Source organism: Topomyia yanbarensis, chromosome 2 (genome assembly GCF_030247195.1).
Source record: "Topomyia yanbarensis strain Yona2022 chromosome 2, ASM3024719v1, whole genome shotgun sequence".
NCBI lineage: Eukaryota > Metazoa > Arthropoda > Insecta > Diptera > Culicidae > Topomyia > Topomyia yanbarensis.
The window spans coordinates 185451876-185473288 of NC_080671.1; the positions used below are offsets into that span (position 1 = coordinate 185451876).

Sequence of the window (21413 nt, forward strand, 5' to 3'; positions counted from 1 at the left end):
AATTATCGAGTTCTGTTACGTGGCAAGCACATTGTTGGAAAATTATTATATAATTGGATAAAAGTCCGTCTATTGAAAAAAGTGATGAATTGAAACCGTAATTAAATCATTAGAATAATTGCAATTTACTCGTTCCAAAAATATCGCAAGAGCGTTAAACCGTGAATGATCTTGAAACTGCCGCTTTGTATACCCATCGTACATGAACCCTGGGAGCGCCCATACAAAATTCATTGCTAGTTATATATGCTCTAATGTCTGGTGCTCTCATTATGTCAAAAATGCCAGCAGACAACAAATGAGACATTCAACAGAAATGACACGAGTGGAAAGAAATAGTAGCAACGAAAATGATGCTTGTTGGTTTTTCGTCCTGTTCCTTAGGCAGTCAGTTGCCTTCTTTGCTTTCACAGTGCACGAATATGCCACCGTGACACACCATGGACGTTACATATTCGCACATGGCGCCAAGAAGCTGAAAATGAATCTCCAGCCAGAAGAATGAAACAAATATTGTCGCCGTAAATTTCCTTCGCCCGCCAGCTTTTTTTCATCCTCACTACCCGTGCGTCATTACACACAGATACAGACAACTTTCAACTTGCTTTCCGTCACTGCGAGGTTGCTGAAAAACCATCTCCAGACGAGCAAAGGTACGGTTTCTCTTTTGGGCTAGATCCTGATTGCGCGATGTGATCAGTTTTCACATGAACGATGCACGATTTAGAAAAAAATATCATTTGGATTCATCGTGATTTGTAAATCAAGTTCAAATCAAAAGGATCAATGGTTTCAAACGATATAAGGTTGAATTTTCTACTGGATACTTTTTAAAATACAGATCCATTCGGACATATAAGGGTGTGAGTAAAATTATGTCGGGATTGGTTGGCTAATGTAACAACCGTTCTTTGCGGTAAAGATTGGCCAGATCCTATGATGTATAGAACTGAAAACAAAAACGATGCCGGATGTAAATTGAGTTGGCAACGAAATCTAATTAAACCCTTGAGCGGATCCAGAAACAAATTTCGGAGGGGGTCCGAAATGTTCATTGTACAATACGTAATATGTAATACCCTTATTTAATTAAAATCAGTTTTGACGGTCGAATCTGGTTTGGAATGATTTTGAATTTAGAACGAATTTAAAATAGAAACTATTTTAAAATTTCTCAAGAAGTTAAAACAGACCTCCAGGACCCTCCTCCTGGATGCGCCACTGCCATGTTTGTTTAATTTCGAGCAAACAACATGAGCTATGAGTTTTTTGAAAGACCACCCAAAGATCGTCGAAGCAGGATGTGGACAATTTTGGTGAGGGAAGGGGTTACGAAAAAGTTCACGTTTATTCATGGGAAGATTGAGATTAAGCTGAATACTTCATTATACTAATGTTGTGATATGCTTCCGAACATTGTCATACATAAACTATCACTTCAAAGGCATTTCCCAACAATGAAATCTCGCAAGATCTCTGGATAAAGATATGGGTTCCGTAATAGATTTAATATCAGACCAACTCCGTACCGAGAAAAACATAATGTTGCTTTCTACATGTTTCAATGACTTGTTGGTATATTGTGACACGGAATCCGAATACATTGTTTCTCTTTAATTATGTACATCACTGTAAGATCGATCATAATGTTATATATGTGGTTTATATCACCGGATGCTGTCCAGCTTCACAGTTTCATGATTAACTCATTTTTTCCTTACGGGAAAAATGAGCAGAATAAGCGTTGAAAATACTGGTTTTGAACGGTTATTAACCCATAATATAATATCTAATAGGTAGAGTGGGGTCAAGTAGGTCAGTTTACGATGGCATTTTTGAACTGATTTTGACAAACAAGCACTCGATGGAACGGTTATACATCTGGAAACGTTTTGGCAATAATGATTTAATGTTTGGCTTTTAGAAATCTGGAGTTATGATATTCGGGATTAAATAAAACTTTTATTTAAAGAGTATGAATACTGCGGATTTTTGAAAAATTATTAATATTAATATATTAATATAACATTATGGAAATGTCTTTCATTCTTATTACACTTGGTAAGTATATATAAGAGCACCTTTTTGCATTCATCGCGGTATCGGTTTGAATCGGAGTTTTCTATGTGATCGCACTCCACAACCCGTAACTCCGGAGCCGGAAGTCGGATGAAGATGGAATTTAATATCAGTTTCCGGGGACGCAACACCTTTCATTTGAGAATAAGTTGATCAAATCGGTCTAGCCATTTTCGAGAAACCAATATAACCGTTATTCTGAATTTGGATGCTTCCGGATGCGTCGATGGTGGCCAGTGTGGCCAAAGAGACTTTGAATGACTGTTGGTGACCTAGATCTACAAATTCAACAGTTGTGTTTACATTTTGGAAAAAAATTCACCTTTTTACATTCATCGCAGAATTTGTTAGAATCGGGATTTGCTGCGTGATCGTACGTATCACCCTGTAATTCAGGAACCAGAACTCGGATCCACACAAAATTCAACAGCAGCTGATGGACCTTTCATTTAAAATCAAGTTTGCCAAATCGGTTCAGAAAATTCCGAGAAACCGATGTGGACAAATCAACAAATTTTGTTTTGTAACCATTCTCTTCAACTCGTAATCCGGAACAAGATGTCGGTTGAAAATGAAATTCAATAGCAACCTATAGGAATATTATACCTTTCATCTGAATCTTAGTTTGTAAAAATCCGTTCAGCCATTTCCGAGAAACCGATGTGGACATTTTGTTAACAAATCTGCACATACACACATACATGCATACATGCATACATACACACATACATACACACATATATACACACAGATATTTTGCGATCTCGGCGAACTGAGTCGAATGTTATATGAGACTCGGCCCTCTGAGCCTCGGTTAGAAAGTTATATGAGAAAGGCAAAAGAATAATATTAAATTAGCTTAATCAGCATAAGCTCAATGTTATCTTCATGTGATTATATTTTGAAATGTTGGTGGAATGGGTTTGAAAGTGGAGGGAATGGGTAGAGTGGGAGTGGAGGATGCGTCAGAAATCCTTCATCTTATTTCGGTATACAGGGTGGATGAAGGAAAGGCGGGCGTGAGGGTGGTCCAAGGGGAGGGGAGTGATGAAGGAGGGAGGTGCCCGGGCAAGGCGGGGGGAGGTGGGAGGGGCGGCGACGCAATACTCAACTGCATATTTTGCCTTCCATTTGAGACTTGGTTTGAGAAAATCGGTTCAGTCATCACCGAAGAACCGATGTGACTATAATTGTAGAATATGCCCGGAATTCCGGAATCGTCGATAGTGGACAATATATTCAAAGAATGTTTGATTGGCAATCAGTTATCTAGATCTGCGATTAGAAGTAATTTGGTGACCATTTCAATAGTTTTTAGCCTCTGAGGTATTACGATTGTACCGATTTATATGGGAAATTCCAGTGTATTCTTACTAACACCCCTGTAACTCCGGAAGCAAAAGTCAGAACCGAATGAAATTCAGCAGCAGTCAATGGTATTACTGTATCTTTCATTTGAAATCAAGTTTGTAAAAATCGGTAGAGAATTCGTTGGGGAATGGGTGTGATATTAGCGTAGGAACTTGGCGGGTTTCCCGGAAGCGTCATGAACCGTCATAGGTGGCCAATGTGGTCAAAGCTAATTTGATTGATCATTAGTGATCCAGACCCGCAAACTAGAGTAATGTTACATCAATTTTAATATGTTTTACATCATTTGAACATCATGGTGGTACCAGTTTATATGGGAATTTGCTGTGTGACCGCACTCTTCAACCCGTAACTCCGGAACCGGAAGTCGGATCAACTAAAAATTCAATAGCAGCTTATGGGAGCGTTATACCTTTCAGATGAAACTAAGTTTGCGAAAATCGGTTCAGCCATCTCTGAGAAAATTGTGTGAGTTTAAATGACACACACACATACACACACACATACACACACATACATACACACACAGACACTTGCCGATCTCGACGAACTGAATCGAATGGTGTATGACACTCGGCCCTCCGGGCCTCGGTTAAAAAGTCGATTTTTACTGTGATTGCATAGCCTTTCTTTATATGAGAAAGGCAAAAAGGTGCGAAATCGGCGAAGTCCCAAAAAGTCGATTTTTAGAAAAAAATTTTTTTTCGAGATAACATAAAATCTCGACGTTTCATGCATTTTAAAGATGTTTGGCATCAAAAATACGAATTCGATTTCTGAAATTTCATGAGGTCCCCCCTTTGAAAAAAAAAATTGAGTTCCGGCTTATATGGGAATTTCATATGTGACCGGACGATTTAGTCTATATTTCCGGACCCATATAAGCGATCCGTGCGAAATTTTATTGACATCTATGGGGATATTATAGCTATCATTTGGGACTAAGTTTGTGAAAATCGGCCCAACCATTTCGGGAAACTGATGTGAGTTCGTAAATTTTGAAAGATGGCCGCTTTTCCCGGGCACTTCCGGAACCGTCTATGGTGGTCAATGTAGTCAACGAAAGTTTGGTTGGCCGTCGGTGACCTAGAACAGCAAATTTAAGTTGTTTGAGAGACATTTTAGCGAAATTTGTACCTTTTTTGCTTTCATCGGAGTATCGGTTTGAATCACAATTTGCTATGTGATCGCACGCCACAACCTGTAACTCCGGAACCGCAAGTCGAATCGGGATGATATTAAATAGCCATTTACGGGGACGCAATACCTTTCATTTGAGGCCAAGCTTAGTCGAATCGGTCTAGCCATCTCCGAGAAACCGATGTGACTGTTATTCTGAATTTAGATACTTCCGCCGGGGCTTCCGGAACCGATGATGGTGGCCAATGTGGCCAAATAGACTTTGAATGGATGTTAGTGATCTAATACTACAAATCGAAGCAGTTGTGGTCATATTTTGGTAAAAAATTCACCTTTATACATTCATTGCAGAATTTATTAAAATCGACATTTTCTGCGTGTTCGTACTCATCACCCTGTAATTCCGGAACCGGAAGTTGGATCCATTAGAAATTCAATAGCAGCCTATGGGAACATTGCACCTTTCATTTGAGACTAAGTTTGTCAAAATCGGTTCAGCCATCTCTGAGAAAAACGAGTGACATTTTTGGTCACATACACACACATACGCACATACACACATACATACATACACACATACATACACACACAGACATTTGCCGAACTCGACGAACTGAACCGAATGTTATATGTGACTCGGCCCTCCGGGCCTGCGTTAAAAAGTCGGTTTTCAGAGCAATTGCAATACCTTTCTATTGAGAAAGGCAAAAAGCATGAAACCGAAGGAAATGTTGAAAAAATATGTTTTTTTTTCAGCAGTTGCGTCTGGTTTTGTACTTGCGAACGATTTCTTCGACGTCCTCATCGTCACCAGAGTGTGGAGTTGAAGTTGTGCATTCCGGTTCACGTGGTTTCTTAGCTGTGCAAGCATCACGTTTGCGCTTAGGTACATTTTTTGGATTGCTTTTCCTTCTGTTTTTGATCACGTTTTTTGATTATGTACTTCTACAACATCTTAAATATTATATTGCTAACTTATGCAAAGTATCTTTCCTTTCACGCGAGCATGTAATGTTTGAACTTCCGAATTGTTCCACTAAACCAATTCACGTCTATCTACAGTGAAATGCTAGTAACAGGCTGGAGGCTGTATTCCCCAGTTTTGCCTTTCTCCTATAGATAGGCTATGCAATCACTCTGAAAACCAACTTTTTAATCGAGGCCCGGAGGGCTGAGTCTCTTATACCATTCGACTCAGTTCGTCGAGTTAGGCAAATGTCTGTGTGTGTGCGTATGTGTGTGTGTGCGTGTGTATGTATGTGACCAAATAAGCATATCGGTTACTCAGGAATGGCTGAACCGATTTTTTTAACCTTAACCTTGAAAGGTACAACGTTTCCATAAGCTTCTATTGAATTTCATTCGATTCCGACTTCCGGTTCCGGAGTTACAGGTTGATGAGTGGGGTCACGCATGGAATTCCCATATAAATCAAAATCAACATGGTATCTTAAAGATGCAAAACTTCATAAAATGTGTTCGAAAATGTTTGGATTTATAGTTTCAGCTCACTGAGGCCCAGTCAAATCCACGTTGATCACATTGGACAACTTCGGCGGAACCGGAATCTTCGGGAAAGTGGTTATGTTGCTGAGTTGAATTCGCGTCTGCTTCTCAGAAATATCTGACTCGATTTTCACAAAATCAGTCTCAAATTAAAGCTAAAATATTCCTATTGAATGCTATTTAATTTCCTTTGAATCGGAGTTCTGGTTCCTGTGTTACGGGTTGAAGCATTCGGGCGCAAGCGAAATTTCCATATAAACCGGTAATCAATATATGTATAAATGATGCAAAAATAAATTAAATGAGTTACAAATGGCAGCCCTAAGTTTGCGCCACTAAAACAACAAAAATGATCCAAAAAACTTGAAAAACGATCCATTAAAAAGATGTTTATGTTCCATAAAACAAAACTGAAAATTCCTAAAACAGTGTGAATGATCCATAAAAAAGGGTGATTTGATCCATAAATTACGTAAAATTGAACCATAAAATGGTCGCAACAGAGCACTAAAATAGTGATAAAAGAGCAATTAAAATCAACCAATGCCCCATAAAAATATTGGAAATGTTCCAAAAATGTTACATTATGCGCCATAAATTAGCTGACATTGATCCATAGAATATTAACAATGTACAATAAAACACGTCGATATGTTCCATAATATCGACAAAAATGTTCCACGGTATTACAAAATGGAGCAATAAAATGTTAGAAAAAGTTTCATAAATTTGATGAAAATGTTTGCTAAACAGTTTTTCTTGGTCCATAGAAGATGTAAAAATGAACATTAGAAATTCTATGTATTGATTCATATATCGAACGTTAAATTATGGTTCATGTATATTTACAAAACGATTCATAAGAAAAGAAAATGTAAAACAATCCATTAATATGTGCTTATGTACCAGAAACATTAAATTTAATGAATTCATGCAAAATTTTGCTATTCGAACTAATAATAAAAAATATTACATTTGGTTGAAATTCCAAACTACAACAAACAATGCATACATTATAGTCAGAAAACTTAAGCTTCCGTATCCACTAGTCAGGTAACTTACCTTCGCTAACTTAAAATCATTGTGGCAACTCTTTAAAAAGCAGGGTATCTATGACATTAGCGCGTTGAGAGTTATTGGACCACTGATACAGGCTTATACCAGTCGCAAATACCAACTATCTGAAGCGAAAACGGAATATATATATATATATATATATATATATATATATATATATATATATATATATATATATATATATATATATATATATATATATATATATATATATATATATATATATATATATATATATATATATATATATATATATATATATATATATATATATATATATATATATATATATATATATATATATATATATATATATATATATATACTCATAATCCTTGGAATTAGACACAAATCAAAATGAAACTTGAACCGAGCTTCAAATAGGGCCCACTGCCTTACGACTGTAGCCAATGTCATTATTGTTCATACGGACAATTTTACCTAGTGTAGACGAATATGTTTTGTTTTAGAAACTCAGCAATAGTCAGCAATTTGTCGAGCACATTAATCCAATTAATTTCTATTTCATACCATGAAGTGCTCACAGCAAAGTTGTACTCTGGTATTTTTTTTTAATTTAGAACGTTAGTAACCTCCACAGCTCCCATCTCCACAGTCAAACTTCACCGCAGATAAATGCAACCCAAACGAGTACGGTAAACAAAGTACCCCGTTCCATTTGGTCGCAACAAATTGGTTGAACCTAATTTTAATTTCAATCTAATTAAAATGGTGGAAATTCCTAAACGAAGAAAACATTTTCGATCCCGCCCCCCACCGAACCGTGGGTCATTCGCCGCAGCACAGGAACCGCAGCAAGAGCTTGTTAGACCATTTGGCGCATTCTCCCACTACGGGACCCGACTTCGCCTTACCATGCTGGATGGCCCATACCGTTGCTATTTCAGCATGCGGGGTTGGGTTTTACGGTGAACCGATGTCCTTCATCAACATAATTCTTCGCTGAACATCTGTCTCCGTTTCTGGGTTCTATGCTGTGGCCATGTGAGAGGAAGAAACAGCTAGGAAGGAGACAAGGTTTCGAAAGTTAATTAGAATTGCGTGTACGGGTTTACCCCCACAAAAGGGTACTCTTATTGACGGGACTTTACGAAAGGATATGTGCTCATTTTTTGGCATTTTTTTAAGATCGGGTAGCATAAAAATCAGTAACAACTGGATGCGTCTAGCGATCCGGATTTGTTATATTCACAGACGGTAATTGTTGCTTTTGTTTCCCGTCAATGATATGGCAACGAACCCAAAGAATATCTGCATAAAATGTTGTTAGTAGTAATTAATGAATAATTAAAATGTGTATGCACCGAATAGAAGTTGCTTTATACACAGAAATCACGCTTAGAAAAGCTAAAGTAGGTAAAAAAACCAAAAAAAAGTCGAAAAGTTATTAAAATACTAGAAGAAGTTTCAACAGTCTAAAACAGGCTGAGGGGGAAAAGTTTTTGAAGGCCAATAAAGATTCGAAGACGAGAACTAGCATCCTTTCGATCTAGTGTACATTGTCTCAATAATAAAGGGAATATAGTTTTTTTTCTTGCCATCGTATCGTCGACTTCCAATTTTGTGCGGGCGTATTATGTTCTAAGGGTTGACATGGAGCTTAGACTCACGAAAGTGGTTTTTATTCAGTTTCACTAACTGCGTCATTTTGTACAGATATCATTTAACACGTTAGCTCAAGCATCTTGTAGCTGAACAACCTATAACATGTGGTTGTCGTAGGCACACCAACGATTTATATTTGTTACAATGAGTTTGATATAATTACTAGAAATGTAGCTAAGTTTTTTGTTGACTTTTGAATAAATTTAATGGAATTGAAAAAAACAGATGCGAGGGAAACAGATTCAAATTAGTTTTTTTACAAGACAGGCCTATTAGTTTGAGAGACATTTTAGCAGGTTTGAGCTCAGCATCGGACTGAGAGCAATATCAGGTACGGGGCAGGCAGGGTCGACAAGGCTGACGGAGAAAAATACAGTAAGCCTGCTTGGTTTATGACCAGCAGAAAATCGACGACGTTATTGTTAGCTTTAGACTGCCACGTTACCACGCAGCGTCGCATCGAGTGGTTCTCCTCGGACACGCAGTAAATCCTTCATGATGGGTCGGTTTTTCAGGACATTTTCGGGTTCAATTTCGAGTGACACCACAGTAGTGAGAAAGAAGACGATTACTTTGTTTCGCTCTTGTGCGAGTCTGTATCACAAAGCCATAACGAGAAAAAGGAAAAAAGAGGGGCTATATTTGTATTTTTTCAGAAAGAGATACAGAGGCATATAGAGAAGATCGCGGCTTCTTCTTTATATCCCAAACCGGAACGTTGGGTGATCTTCCTCGGGCTCGAAGGGAGTCCAGTGACTCAGACCTGGCGCCACAATACTCAGCGACCGTCCAGACAATATGCTCGATATTGTGATAACCATTCCTACAAGTGCAGAGACAGCTTTCCACAGGTGAATACGTCGAAGATTTGACATGATCCGGTATATAACACGAATGAAATCCCTAACCAAATCCATCCCCTTAAACCAAGGATTCGTCGATACCTTAAGGATGATGGAATGTAGCAACTGCCCCAGGTTCCCATTGTTCCATGTCATTCATTGAAAAAGTTCGTTTCTCGGAATTGAAGAAATGAATTACCTGCCAAAGTACTTGAAGTTTCCCCAAGAAATACGGGGGTTTATCGACTTTAATTGATCGAAGAGCCTCATTTGTACTTACGCCAGCAGTGAAGATGAAAAATTCCCGCGCGAAATTCCGCGTGAGATTCCGTGCGAAACCACGTGCAAAACTCTACGCGAAATTCTGCGGAAAATTCCGTGTGAAATTTCGCTTAAAATTCCACGTGAAATTCCGCATGGAATTTCGCTTGAATTCCTGCGTAAAATGTCACGTTAATTTCCGCGTGAAATTTCAGGTAAAAATCCGCGTGAAATTATACGCTCCTCGTGAAATTTCTACCCGAAATCCCGCGCGAAATTTTGCGCGAAAATCCGCGTGAATAAACGTGAAATTTAACACCGGTAATGACACTGAATTCATCGTTATCGGCGGCTAAGTGGAACGTTAACAACCCTGCTTCAGTTCACCACTATAGCTTTATTTTACATTTTTCCTCAATTTATCCTTCATAACACTACTAAAATGCAGAAAAAGTGAGTGAAAACCCCATTTTCTGGATAAAAAAAATAAAAAACCCATTTTCTTTACTCCAGCTCCATCCCGCCCAATTTTTGTTGGGATTAGCATCTTTCGGTTAGTTAGTAACTAACTAAACATATTGGGCTGCGGTAACTTGCGGTATCTCATGTAAGACATTCAAAATAGAAAAAGCAGTTGTAAAAAACACTTGAATGGTTTCTTACCAGGTGGGTGAACGGAGAACAGTGAGTCTAGTTATGTACTGTATGCAAACTAGGCTCGATGGCAGATCCAAGACATAGTGTCTCGATAATATACATTTGGAACAACATCAGATGTTGTTTCAAACTGTTCTCAACTCCTTTTCGACAGCTCTCACAACGCCACCCACGTTACGGCTTTGTAAGGCTAAACTGGTGTCGAGGGGGGTCAATTAAGGTTGTCTGACGTATTCTTGATGGTCACATCATTAGCTTCTGCACTAGAATCGTCAGACAGTCAGTTGATTATAGAATTAGGGGTTTTTTTTTATAAAATTAATTATATTATATATTATTTTTGCTTCGGGTAGTTGATATTCGAGTTGAGAAATAAGTTTCTAAATGTGTTCTACTAATGTCATACAATTCAGCGCATTCACCGGAAGGTTAAGTATGGGAGATCTTCTGAGTAATTGAATTGTATCATTAATGATACATACATATTTATATATATTTAAATACACTAAATACGCGTCGATTCTTCCTTCCGGAAAGGAACCGAAAGTTTTACTGTAACGTTAAAATCCAATTGATACAAACATTACATTAAGGCGGCGGTAGTTGATGGAACGATGACCTCGGAACATGTCTGGCACTGTACACGAAATGAGTCATCGGAAAGTCAATTGAGCTAACACCTTCCTAAATCCATGAACCAAGTTATTTGCACGAATATATTTAAATACTTGCAAATATCTTTTTTCTGTAAATCACTACCAGCTGTGGGAGATAGGATGGTTAATACACATACACTTGAATGGTTTCTTTCGAATAATTTGCACACACTCCGGTTCTTGTAGGAATATTTAAAATCTCCGGTTATGTAGGAATATTTAAAAAAATAATTTGAAGGGTGGGGGAACGGTGTCTAAGATTTAACCTTAAGGTTAAATAGCAAATTCGACTCATTCATGGATGCATTGCTCGTAAATTGCACGTAAACCGTGATTTGAGATCATGTTGCATCAATATAAGAACTTACACTAATAAAATTTCAAGCAGAAAATGTATAAAATGATTATGAAAAAGAGGCCCAAAATCGTCAGTGGTATGGGAAAGATAGATACTTGGGGTGGGTAAGATGAACATGCAGATTTGGTAAAGATGGACATAGGATAAGGGCAGAGAGAGATGCTTCTTGGCTAATAAATTTTGATTCCTGTCAGTACATCACAATGTAGCGATAACAAAAATTAGCCCAAGGGTATGCAATTTGACGGCATTCTGCTTTGTATTGACGTAAGGAATATGTCCATCTTTCCTTGCCCCAATGTTTCCATCGTACCCAACATGATATAAATTTTAAAAACTCTATATTTAGAAGGATTATGTAAAATTTATGTATTTTTCGCCAATCAACTGTTAAATACCCAGTGCCTCTTGCCCACTTAGAAATATTTCCCGAGATCAACGATTTTCAGGTTTTAATCGTTATTTTCTACTATCAAAATATGGTATCCATTACCATGCTGTCGAAAAAACAAATTGTTTTGCTCGTATATCTGATATTTCCCATACTTCATTATTTCAGTATATTTCAGAAGCATTTGAAATCATTTAGAAATGTTACAATATTATTACATTTTTATTTAATTTTGCAGTTTATGAGAAACGCAAGGTGTCCGTCTTACCCTCAGTGTCCGTATTAGCCGACGTTCCCCTAATTTTTATTCTAGACGAAAATTACTCAGAAAACAATTATTGAATTCTTCAAAAATTAGGGACCTTTTTTATAGATTCCGATAACGTACCGGCTTATTTTTAGTTTAAAAATTAACGATTAAAACCTGACAATCGATGATCTCGGGCAACATTTTAAAGTTGGCATGAGGTGCTGGAAATATACCAGTTGATTGGCAAAAAGTCGGAAACTATACCTAATCACTCTAATTATAAACACAATTTTAAAAATAGGTATCATGTTGGGTATGACAGACACGCTAAGGTAGGGGAAGATGGACATATTTTTAACACGAATACGAAGTAGAATGCCGTCAATTTTCATACTCTTAGGTTATTTTTTATCATCGCTACATTGTGAAACTTCAATTGGGTGTTCAAAAAATGTTCTAATTGTGTTACCGTCGTTAGTTGTACCCATTCCGTGCTCAACTACATCGACGAGAATTCGCAACTCCAGCCGTAAAATTTTTTGAATTTTCACTTTTCTCTCTTTGTAAAGTACCTCCTTGCAACTTCATGTTTTAATTTTCAATTTATAGGATACATGCAAAACGCACTCAAGCATACGTATACGTGTGTGGAGTACGGATAATCCGTACTTGAAACTCGAAACATTCACTGACTTTCGTATGGATATGCTTTTGGCCATTTTTGACGCCGTCACTCCACAAGTGGAACAAGTCGCCATTGATGAAGTATCAGTTAAAATGTTTCTCATTTTTTCTTCAACCATAGTCATGGTCAATAAATACCTAATTTTTATGGTTTCATCACTTTGTAGCAAAACTTCCGACGGTTTCAAAGCCATTATTTGCTTCAAGGAATGTGCTTCTTCAGTTTGCAATGATTCTTTGGATTCCTTGAACATCTGTATTTTCAAGAGTTGGCAAAACCGCGTTCACGACGGAGATGGATTCGTCCAAAGGGTTATCAACTTACCAGTAGTATCTATAACTTAAAGCTCCAATGGAACTAATGCGGTAATCAAAATGTTTGCGCACTGCTTATTTTTTCATAATTTTTTTGCTTGTATGTCGAGTGACCACCACTTCCATCAAAGCCCAATTTGTATAGGAATTGTAAATCAGATTCTTTTGCGACATGCCTCAAAATATAATATTGAACTTTACTTAAATCGGTTTCAAGAATCGAAGAGACTTTAGACTTCAGAACTAAGCTTTTTATGGGGCAACAATGCGTTCAAATAATTGAAATTTTCAGTACTTTCAGTAGTCTCCGCAGCTTTTTACACGGAGCCATTGAAATAGATCGATCCGGCATCGTCTCTGCTAAATCTTTCTCGGCACTGTAATTCGACAGGAGTTTGGACCATCTGATACCTTTGCCATCCAAAGGGCAAGACGTGAATCAGTACAATCTGTTATATATTATCTTTTTTTATCAATTTCTATTACCAAAAGTACAACACGTAGCGTAAAAAAAATTCCGAACGGATTGTAAAACTATCTAATTACTGAATTTCTGTTAATCGGTTAATTCATAATGCCTAACTTTAAGTTTTAAGCGTTTCGGATTCTCCTCATCAGTAACTAGCACCATTTTGGTGCCAATTAGTCTTCCGGGACATCACTTGGAATATGCCAGTTGCTTTGGATTTTTTGGATTTAGGATTAAGCGTCTAACTAGTTCTAATTTTGGTACTATGCTATATTTCACCCTAAGTAGAAAAATTGGGTAAACACCAAAATTTCTCATCAGGGCGATTTTTTTGGTAAAATAAGTTTTTGTGTATAAAGGCACAAATCCTAACTTATTAGTCATGGGTGCGTTTCGACTTCGTCTCTTCAGAAACCGGCACTAACTTTTTGTCGGAATAGATTAGCGCCGGCTTGATGCTGAATCCCTAAACTAATGGCGTTTTCGTTTTTAAATTGCACTACACCGGTGTAGCGGTGTTTGCACTGAAACCGTTCGTTTTTGCCTAGGATAGGATCCGCCAGCTGACTTCTTCTTATATTTTGCTAATCCCTGCTGAAAACGACATACCCCCACTCGACAAATGTTGCCAAAATATTTGTTTTGTTACAATCGTGTCCAAAACTTCTGATTAAAATATTCTATATTATGTATCAATTTCACGCTCCGGGAAAAATCAATGATTTAGTCTTTATATCCGCATTTAAATGATCATCATTACAGGTTTTCCATCGGAATACAGCAAAGCAAAATAATATATATTTGTTGTTGGCCATTACGTGAAAATATTTCTATAAAATATTTCCATGCTCTTCATTTTTGTAAGTTGCTTTCTGAGTCGAGCACCCTCATTCACAAGATCAATCTTCTCTGTTCGCATTTAGTTTAAATATTCTAAAACTACTTTTTTGCAAGGCTTAATTTTTATTTAGTTTGTATAGGTATATAGGTTTGTTCCAGTACTTCATGTGATTTTTTCGGAGAAAACAGCAGTAGAAAATAACACGCTCCTATTTACACCGATGATTGATGCAGTTGAAAACTGTAAAATTCAACTGTATCGATAATACTAAAAGAAGAACAAGAAGCGATTTCCGAAATAGCTTTCTCACGGTTTGCTCCAAAGTATTGCGAATCTTTTCTTAAATTCACATTGCGACTATTCAGCCATGCGCCACCGGGCCGTGCGTTGAATTACGCGCCCATCTAGTCTGCATCAGTGCGAGTGAGAAAACATTTTGACGTTTGTTTTTGTTTCGACCGCACTCGTGTGTATCCCATATAGCAACAACTCGACGAAATGCTATATTATCTCGCGATAGACAATACTCCCAATTTACTCGGCGCTGGAACAAAGACAATTTTTATATGAAGTTGAAAATATTTTCATACTTAGGCTAAACGCTAAATAGTCAGTTACTCGGTTAGACTTCGAAAAGACATTTCCGCATTAATCCACACACCGCGCTACCGGATCTCTCGGAAACCTGTAGAACTTCAGTTCTGGATAATATGTTTGAATTCGTCTGCCAGAAAATGCCTTGCACTTCATAATTACAGACGGACGTTATGGAAAGAAAGCGGTATCTCGGGAAAACAAAAAAAAACAACACAGTAAACAATCGTCGTTTTACATTTAATGTCACAATACGACAACACTTCCAAGCAGCCCTTTAGTACTTTTAGTTTCCAAGCCGAACGTTTGCCAATGTCACTTTCGTCCAATCACGAGCTGGTTCAGAATTGGTTCAAAAACAGGGGACAGAGCTGGCGGATCCTATCCTAGGTTTTTGCAAATTTCATTAGACCGGTGGTACACTTTTTCTACACCGTTACCGATGGTGTATAAAAAGTAGAGTGTAGCACTACTGCATTGGCGATTCTACGTTGAAACCGCTCACAGATAGCGCTGGAAGCAAAGTGTTGCTGATTTGATTCTGTTTTGTCATAGTGCATATATTTTCTGTAAACATTGGTAAAAAACAACTTTTAACCACCAAATCACCGATCAATTTGCTGATAATTGTTTATGAAAATGAAGGAAAACCATCATTTTATAAGATGATGAGTAAACATCTTGCGAAAAGGGTGTAAACATAGTGGTTTCTACTATTATTCGCAGAACTATATTTGTGCTGTTCCGAAATGTAATTTGTTGAGCACCGTAGCCGCCGCAACATCATTTCCCGTTCCTCCTAAGTTAAGCTAAACCTTCATGAGATGGCGTAAATTCATGAAACTCTCCAGATCACGCCAGGAAAGAATATATCCGGTTAATAGGAAAGTGTCAGCTTTGTATCATACACAGCCGATCCTTCTCTCTGATCACTGAATCTCCTACGTAGTCCAAAATATGAAGGAGTTTGACATTGGGTCTCGGTTTCGAGTTGGAAGAGCTTCCATTTCCCGACGGTTTTCAGCTTCCCGGGATTCGGGAAATAAATAAATTTCCCGGAAAATCCCGGGATCCCGGGAATACAGAAGAAAAATAAAAAGGTGAATGTTTCTCTTGAAAACAAAAGAATAAATTGAAAAGTTTTCAAAACCGTTAGATTGCATGTATATCTACCCTAAAGCAGTTGTCAGAAGATGGCGATTTGGTGGCCTATACATCATTCAATCATTTGATAACTCGTCAAAAAATTTACGCAAAACTTTTACTTGGCTACACCCAAAACAAAAACCTCTTGCAATAATTGTAAGCGACAATCACTTGCAAATAATGTTCGCATCGCTTGCAATTTTGCAGTTAAAGCCGCTTGCAATGTTTGCAAGCATATAAAACACTTCATCTCTTGCTATATTTACATACGTTTCTTCAACACACTGTCACAGGATTGCAACCACATTCACGTGCCAATGCCGGTTTGTATGGCAACGCACGCCGAGTTTTTATTTACCGTCTGCTTTTTATTCTTTTCTCACCAACATCCTCAAACGCAATATTGTGGCTTATTCATTACACACGAGGCAGCATCGAATTCCGGATGTGCTGATTGTACGAGTATTTACGCTCAACTTTTATGTGTAAGAATAGATCAGTGCCTATAGTCTGTGCTATGATACTCAATGGCCTGAGTTCAAATCTGGGTGCGTGCATTACTTTTTTCATTAATCGTGAATTCATCCAAATGTTTATATATATATAAACATTTGGATGAATTCACGATTAATGAAAAAAGTAATGCACGCACCCAGATTTGAACTCAGGCCATTGAGTATCATAGCACAGACTATAGGCACTGATCTATTCTTACACATAAAAGTTGAGCGTAAATACTCGTACAATCAGCACATCCGGAATTCGATGCTGCCTCGTGTGTAATGAATAAGCCACAATATTGCGTTTGAGGATGTTGGTGAGAAAAGAATAAAAAGCAGACGGTAAATAAAAACTCGGCGTGCGTTGCCATACAAACCGGCATTGGCACGTGAATGTGGTTGCAATCCTGTGACAGTGTGTTGAAGAAACGTATGTAAATATAGCAAGAGATGAAGTGTTTTATATGCTTGCAAACATTGCAAGCGGCTTTAACTGCAAAATTGCAAGCGATGCGAACATTATTTGCAAGTGATTGTCGCTTACAATTATTGCAAGAGGTTTTTGTTTTGGGTGTATGACTTTTATCCACTTATAATTATCTGATAGCATAGTTGGATGGATAAGGTATTGATTAGTGATCTGTTCGTGCAGTGTTCGTTTTTCAATACCAGCTGTCTTTTTTATCTAACGCATATTGGTCACCAATACACATACATCGCTAATACATAGCAAAACTCGTTTTTTCTGTTTCTTGCATTACATGCAAGGAAGCTTCTTGCAATTTTTGCACATTACCAGAACGCTTGCAATTTTCGCACGCATTTATTGCAATAATGTAAGCGAATCTTACCGGGTACGTTTTGGGTGTATATGTATAGCCTAAATTTTGGTAATTGCGATTACGATTGGGACGATATACTATACGCAGCTGCTGGAGTTACTGTCCAAAATTGGAATTCGTTGTTCTGCAAAGCACCTTCTTTGGTAATTTTAAATGAAAAGATTGAGCTGCTTAAGGGTAGTGTGCAGTTACTTCCTGATCAAAAGAGGAAAGTTTATACATGGAATCTATTTCCGTCACAGTAGGATCAGCATCATTTCGAATTAAGTGTGAATCAAAATCAAGCAGATAATGGACGAACTGTGCAGCGATGGATGAAGCCTATTATATATCGCCTGTTACGGGCAAGTATCTGAATTGCTTGATGCCGTATCCCTTCAAAAATCCTGCCTGCATCCTTGAAAGCTTTCAAAGAGTTTGGATGCGCATGATATTGGACAGATACAACGTTATGTATTTCTTTTCATACATCCAAAAATTTACAGATATAACAGTTACAGTATAACAAAAAAGACGAAATATGCATTCGAGGAACCGACCAAATATTTCTGCAGACGTTCTAGAAACATTCCTTATTTTAAATAGCGTTTGCGTTAAGCATGATATCACTACAAACCATCCCAAGTTTTGAAACAAACACACATCGATTTTTTAAGAAAGTAACGCAATTTCCATTACGGCGTCGGCGGTAAAACATGATGATGAGTTATGTTCTACCATAGACCATGCGGTAGACTTGGGTGGAACGCCCAACCCCTACTATGCAGAAGGCAAAAAATTCTTCACATTTCCTTTCGATCATGCCCATATGAGCCTGCCTAGTTCTAGTTTTCCGTTCTAAGTTTATAACTGATTCGCTCTAGAATACCTATCCGTCTTTCAATTTCATTGCTTTCGTTTCTCTTAGTCTCAAATTTGCCGAAAATAGCCAACAAAATCGATACAGTAGAACCTTGCGGCAATTAAAACAATGTAACATTACTAATTTGATTGCAAGCCCTTTCATTCAAGATCTAACTATTAAAATAAACTATTAAAAGAATTGTTAAAAATCTGATCAATCGGTTCATCGGTGGCAGAGATATCGTGCGCATCACTAACGCTACTGTAAGGAAATGGTTCGGTATAAAGGCCGGCAAATTAATCCATTTTTTGAATGAATGCAACATTCTTTAGCAGTGTTTTGAGTATGGCGTGGACTATATACCTAAAAAAATCACGAAAACATATCAGTGAGCCTAAAGATATATAGTCCATTGATCTGCAAATCAGTTGGAAAAGCACAATCTGCATTCACTACTCACTCCAAATGTTTGCCGATAAAGTTATTTCCTACAGAATTTCATTTGGAGAATCTAAGTCTTATGGAATAAATTAAAAATCTTTTTTCCCGGGATTCCCGAATCCCGGGAATGAGAAAACACAATTTCCCGGGAATCGGGAATCCCGGGAAATCCAAAAATCCCGGGATTCCCGGGTAATAAATTCCCGGGATGGAAGCTCTAGTTGGAACTTTATTTATGGAACGATTTTTTATAACCACAATAATACCCCCGATTACATTTCGAAGAAATGTATGAGCCAAATAGTTGCAAATGGGTGTAATTTCTGAATAATTGCAAATAAAACTAAATTTCTTACTCGTTTCATTGATATTTTGGCAGTGGTAAGTTTTTTCCGAGAAGAAAATGAAGTTTTTGTTGTAAGCTACGACTCAATTGTGGGTGAAAAAAAGCAAACTGTATCACTTTCCCAGTTCATGAACTGAATCATAGGTGTCGCATGACTAATTTTGGTTTTGCCGTAAATCGCCAATTGCTTTGGTTGCCATGGGCTACTGTTTATTTGTGTCCCGTTGTCAATATTGTACTGTTATTACGAAAATGGATGACCTGTTGAATTTATTCGAGAGTTCAAGTACAGATTCTGATGATCTGATATTGTGTTTTCTGCAGCAGCAGAAGCGACAGAAGAAGAAAAACGTCAACGATTTCTTAATGGAAGTAGTTCAAAGCTATTCCGAAGAACAAGTGAGCATACAGACTTACTCTACTTGCATTCTGCTATCATTTTTTTTAATTTGTAGAGTCGGGCTAATTTCCGACTTACCAGAGGCACTGCACAGTTTATAATTAATCGATACGAAACAACAAAGTTTTTTAAAAGCAATTCTGGCCGAGGAAGACGAGAGGTGTTTGCAGATCGCCAAGCTCTTGCTTTTCTATGGCAAGAAATTATACGTAGCTTCTATAGATGTAGTCTTTTTTTAATTTTATTGGGTCGATTAAAATTTTACTGCACTGTCAAGATAATTAAACCAAAAGTAGAAACATACAAATGAAATTTTATAATTAGATTAACGAAAAAAGCAATGAAAGAGTGTTCGGGATTTTCCGATACGAACTATAAACCATCACAATATTCTGGAAGTTCTTCAATGAAATAGACATACTTTTCTTAACTTTTAGGTTTTCAGCGAACAAAGATTCGTACAGAGAGGTTGGAAATCTTATCAACATGACAGAGTCCACTTTTTTTTCCACGACATTTCAAGCAAATCTATAAAATTCCCCAAAAACGAAACGGAAAAAGAAAACATCGCGAACCATTTTGAAAAAGTATTTGAGCAACAATTTCCACGTAATCTATTATTTGATTATTTAATTTTTATTCTACAGCCATCAAAATTCAAGAACGTAATTGGGTGTACAGACGGAAGTTATATTCTAATTCGCAAGCCTAAACACAAGATTCGATCAACGTACTCGAACAGGCACGATATGTTATCCTTGACATTGCAGGGTATCTGCGGTCCCGATAAAAGGTTTTAGACGTTTTTGTTGGCCCTCCCAGTAAAATTCATGATGTAAGAATATTCTCAATGTCAAACATTAGCCAGAAGATCCCAGAAATTTACCGACAAAGATTTCACCTCTTAGGGGTTTCCGCATACTCGATTAGGGAATTACTGCTGATGCCGTTCAGGGATAATGACCATGTGACAATAAAAAAGAAAATATATGTTCTACATCATTGCCAAACTCGTGTTATAATAGAAAACAGCTTTGGCCTGTTAAAGCAGAGGTTTCGGCAGCTAACTCGCTTGGATTTTCACACAACCCTGAGGCAATCGAAATTCATAATGGTATGTTGTGTGTTGCACAATATTTGCATTTTGCGCAACGATGTATTAGATGCTTCTGATGAAGAAGCAGTATACGGAGACGTTTCTGCCGATGTAGCATCAATGACGCGATGCAGAATGCAGAATGAAGCGCTTCGACGGCTAGAAGAACTCAAGCTGGGCTCCATATCGGATAACTTTTTTCGTTTGTTTTATATTTAAATTTACTGTCACAAGGTCCACTTTTTAAATAAATTGAATTTAATTTTCGATTTTATTGTTTGTCGTTCAACTTTCGATTAGGCTGAGTAAAAAAAAAATCACGTGAAGTAAAAACAAATCAATGAATTGATCGAAAGTAAATAATAAACTTTCGTTGTGCTTTCCATCGATCCGCGTAAATTTGTTGCTGAAAAAGTTGTCGTCTTTGCGCAACAAAAGCACAGATAGCTATCATGTAAGTTACGCACACAACCGCTTACAGATATACCTACCTACACATTTGCCTCAAACATTAAAACCAAGCTCACAAAGCAAAATGAGTCAACGTTGATGATGATGGGTTGAGTGAAAGAGACAACTAGTACCACGACACTATGTTAACCGTGTTTGCAAATGGAGCTCGATTGTTCAAGCGATATTGTGTACGAATAATCCTTTTTAATAATTTTGTGTTACTACCGT

General features: G+C 37.4%; 1 pseudogene; it reads left to right on the forward strand.

Annotated features, from left to right (window-relative positions):
• The first annotated feature begins 19488 nt into the window (after nucleotides 1-19488).
• Nucleotides 19489-20951, forward strand: LOC131679928 (putative nuclease HARBI1; annotated as a pseudogene).
• The last annotated feature ends 462 nt before the right edge of the window (nucleotides 20952-21413 follow it).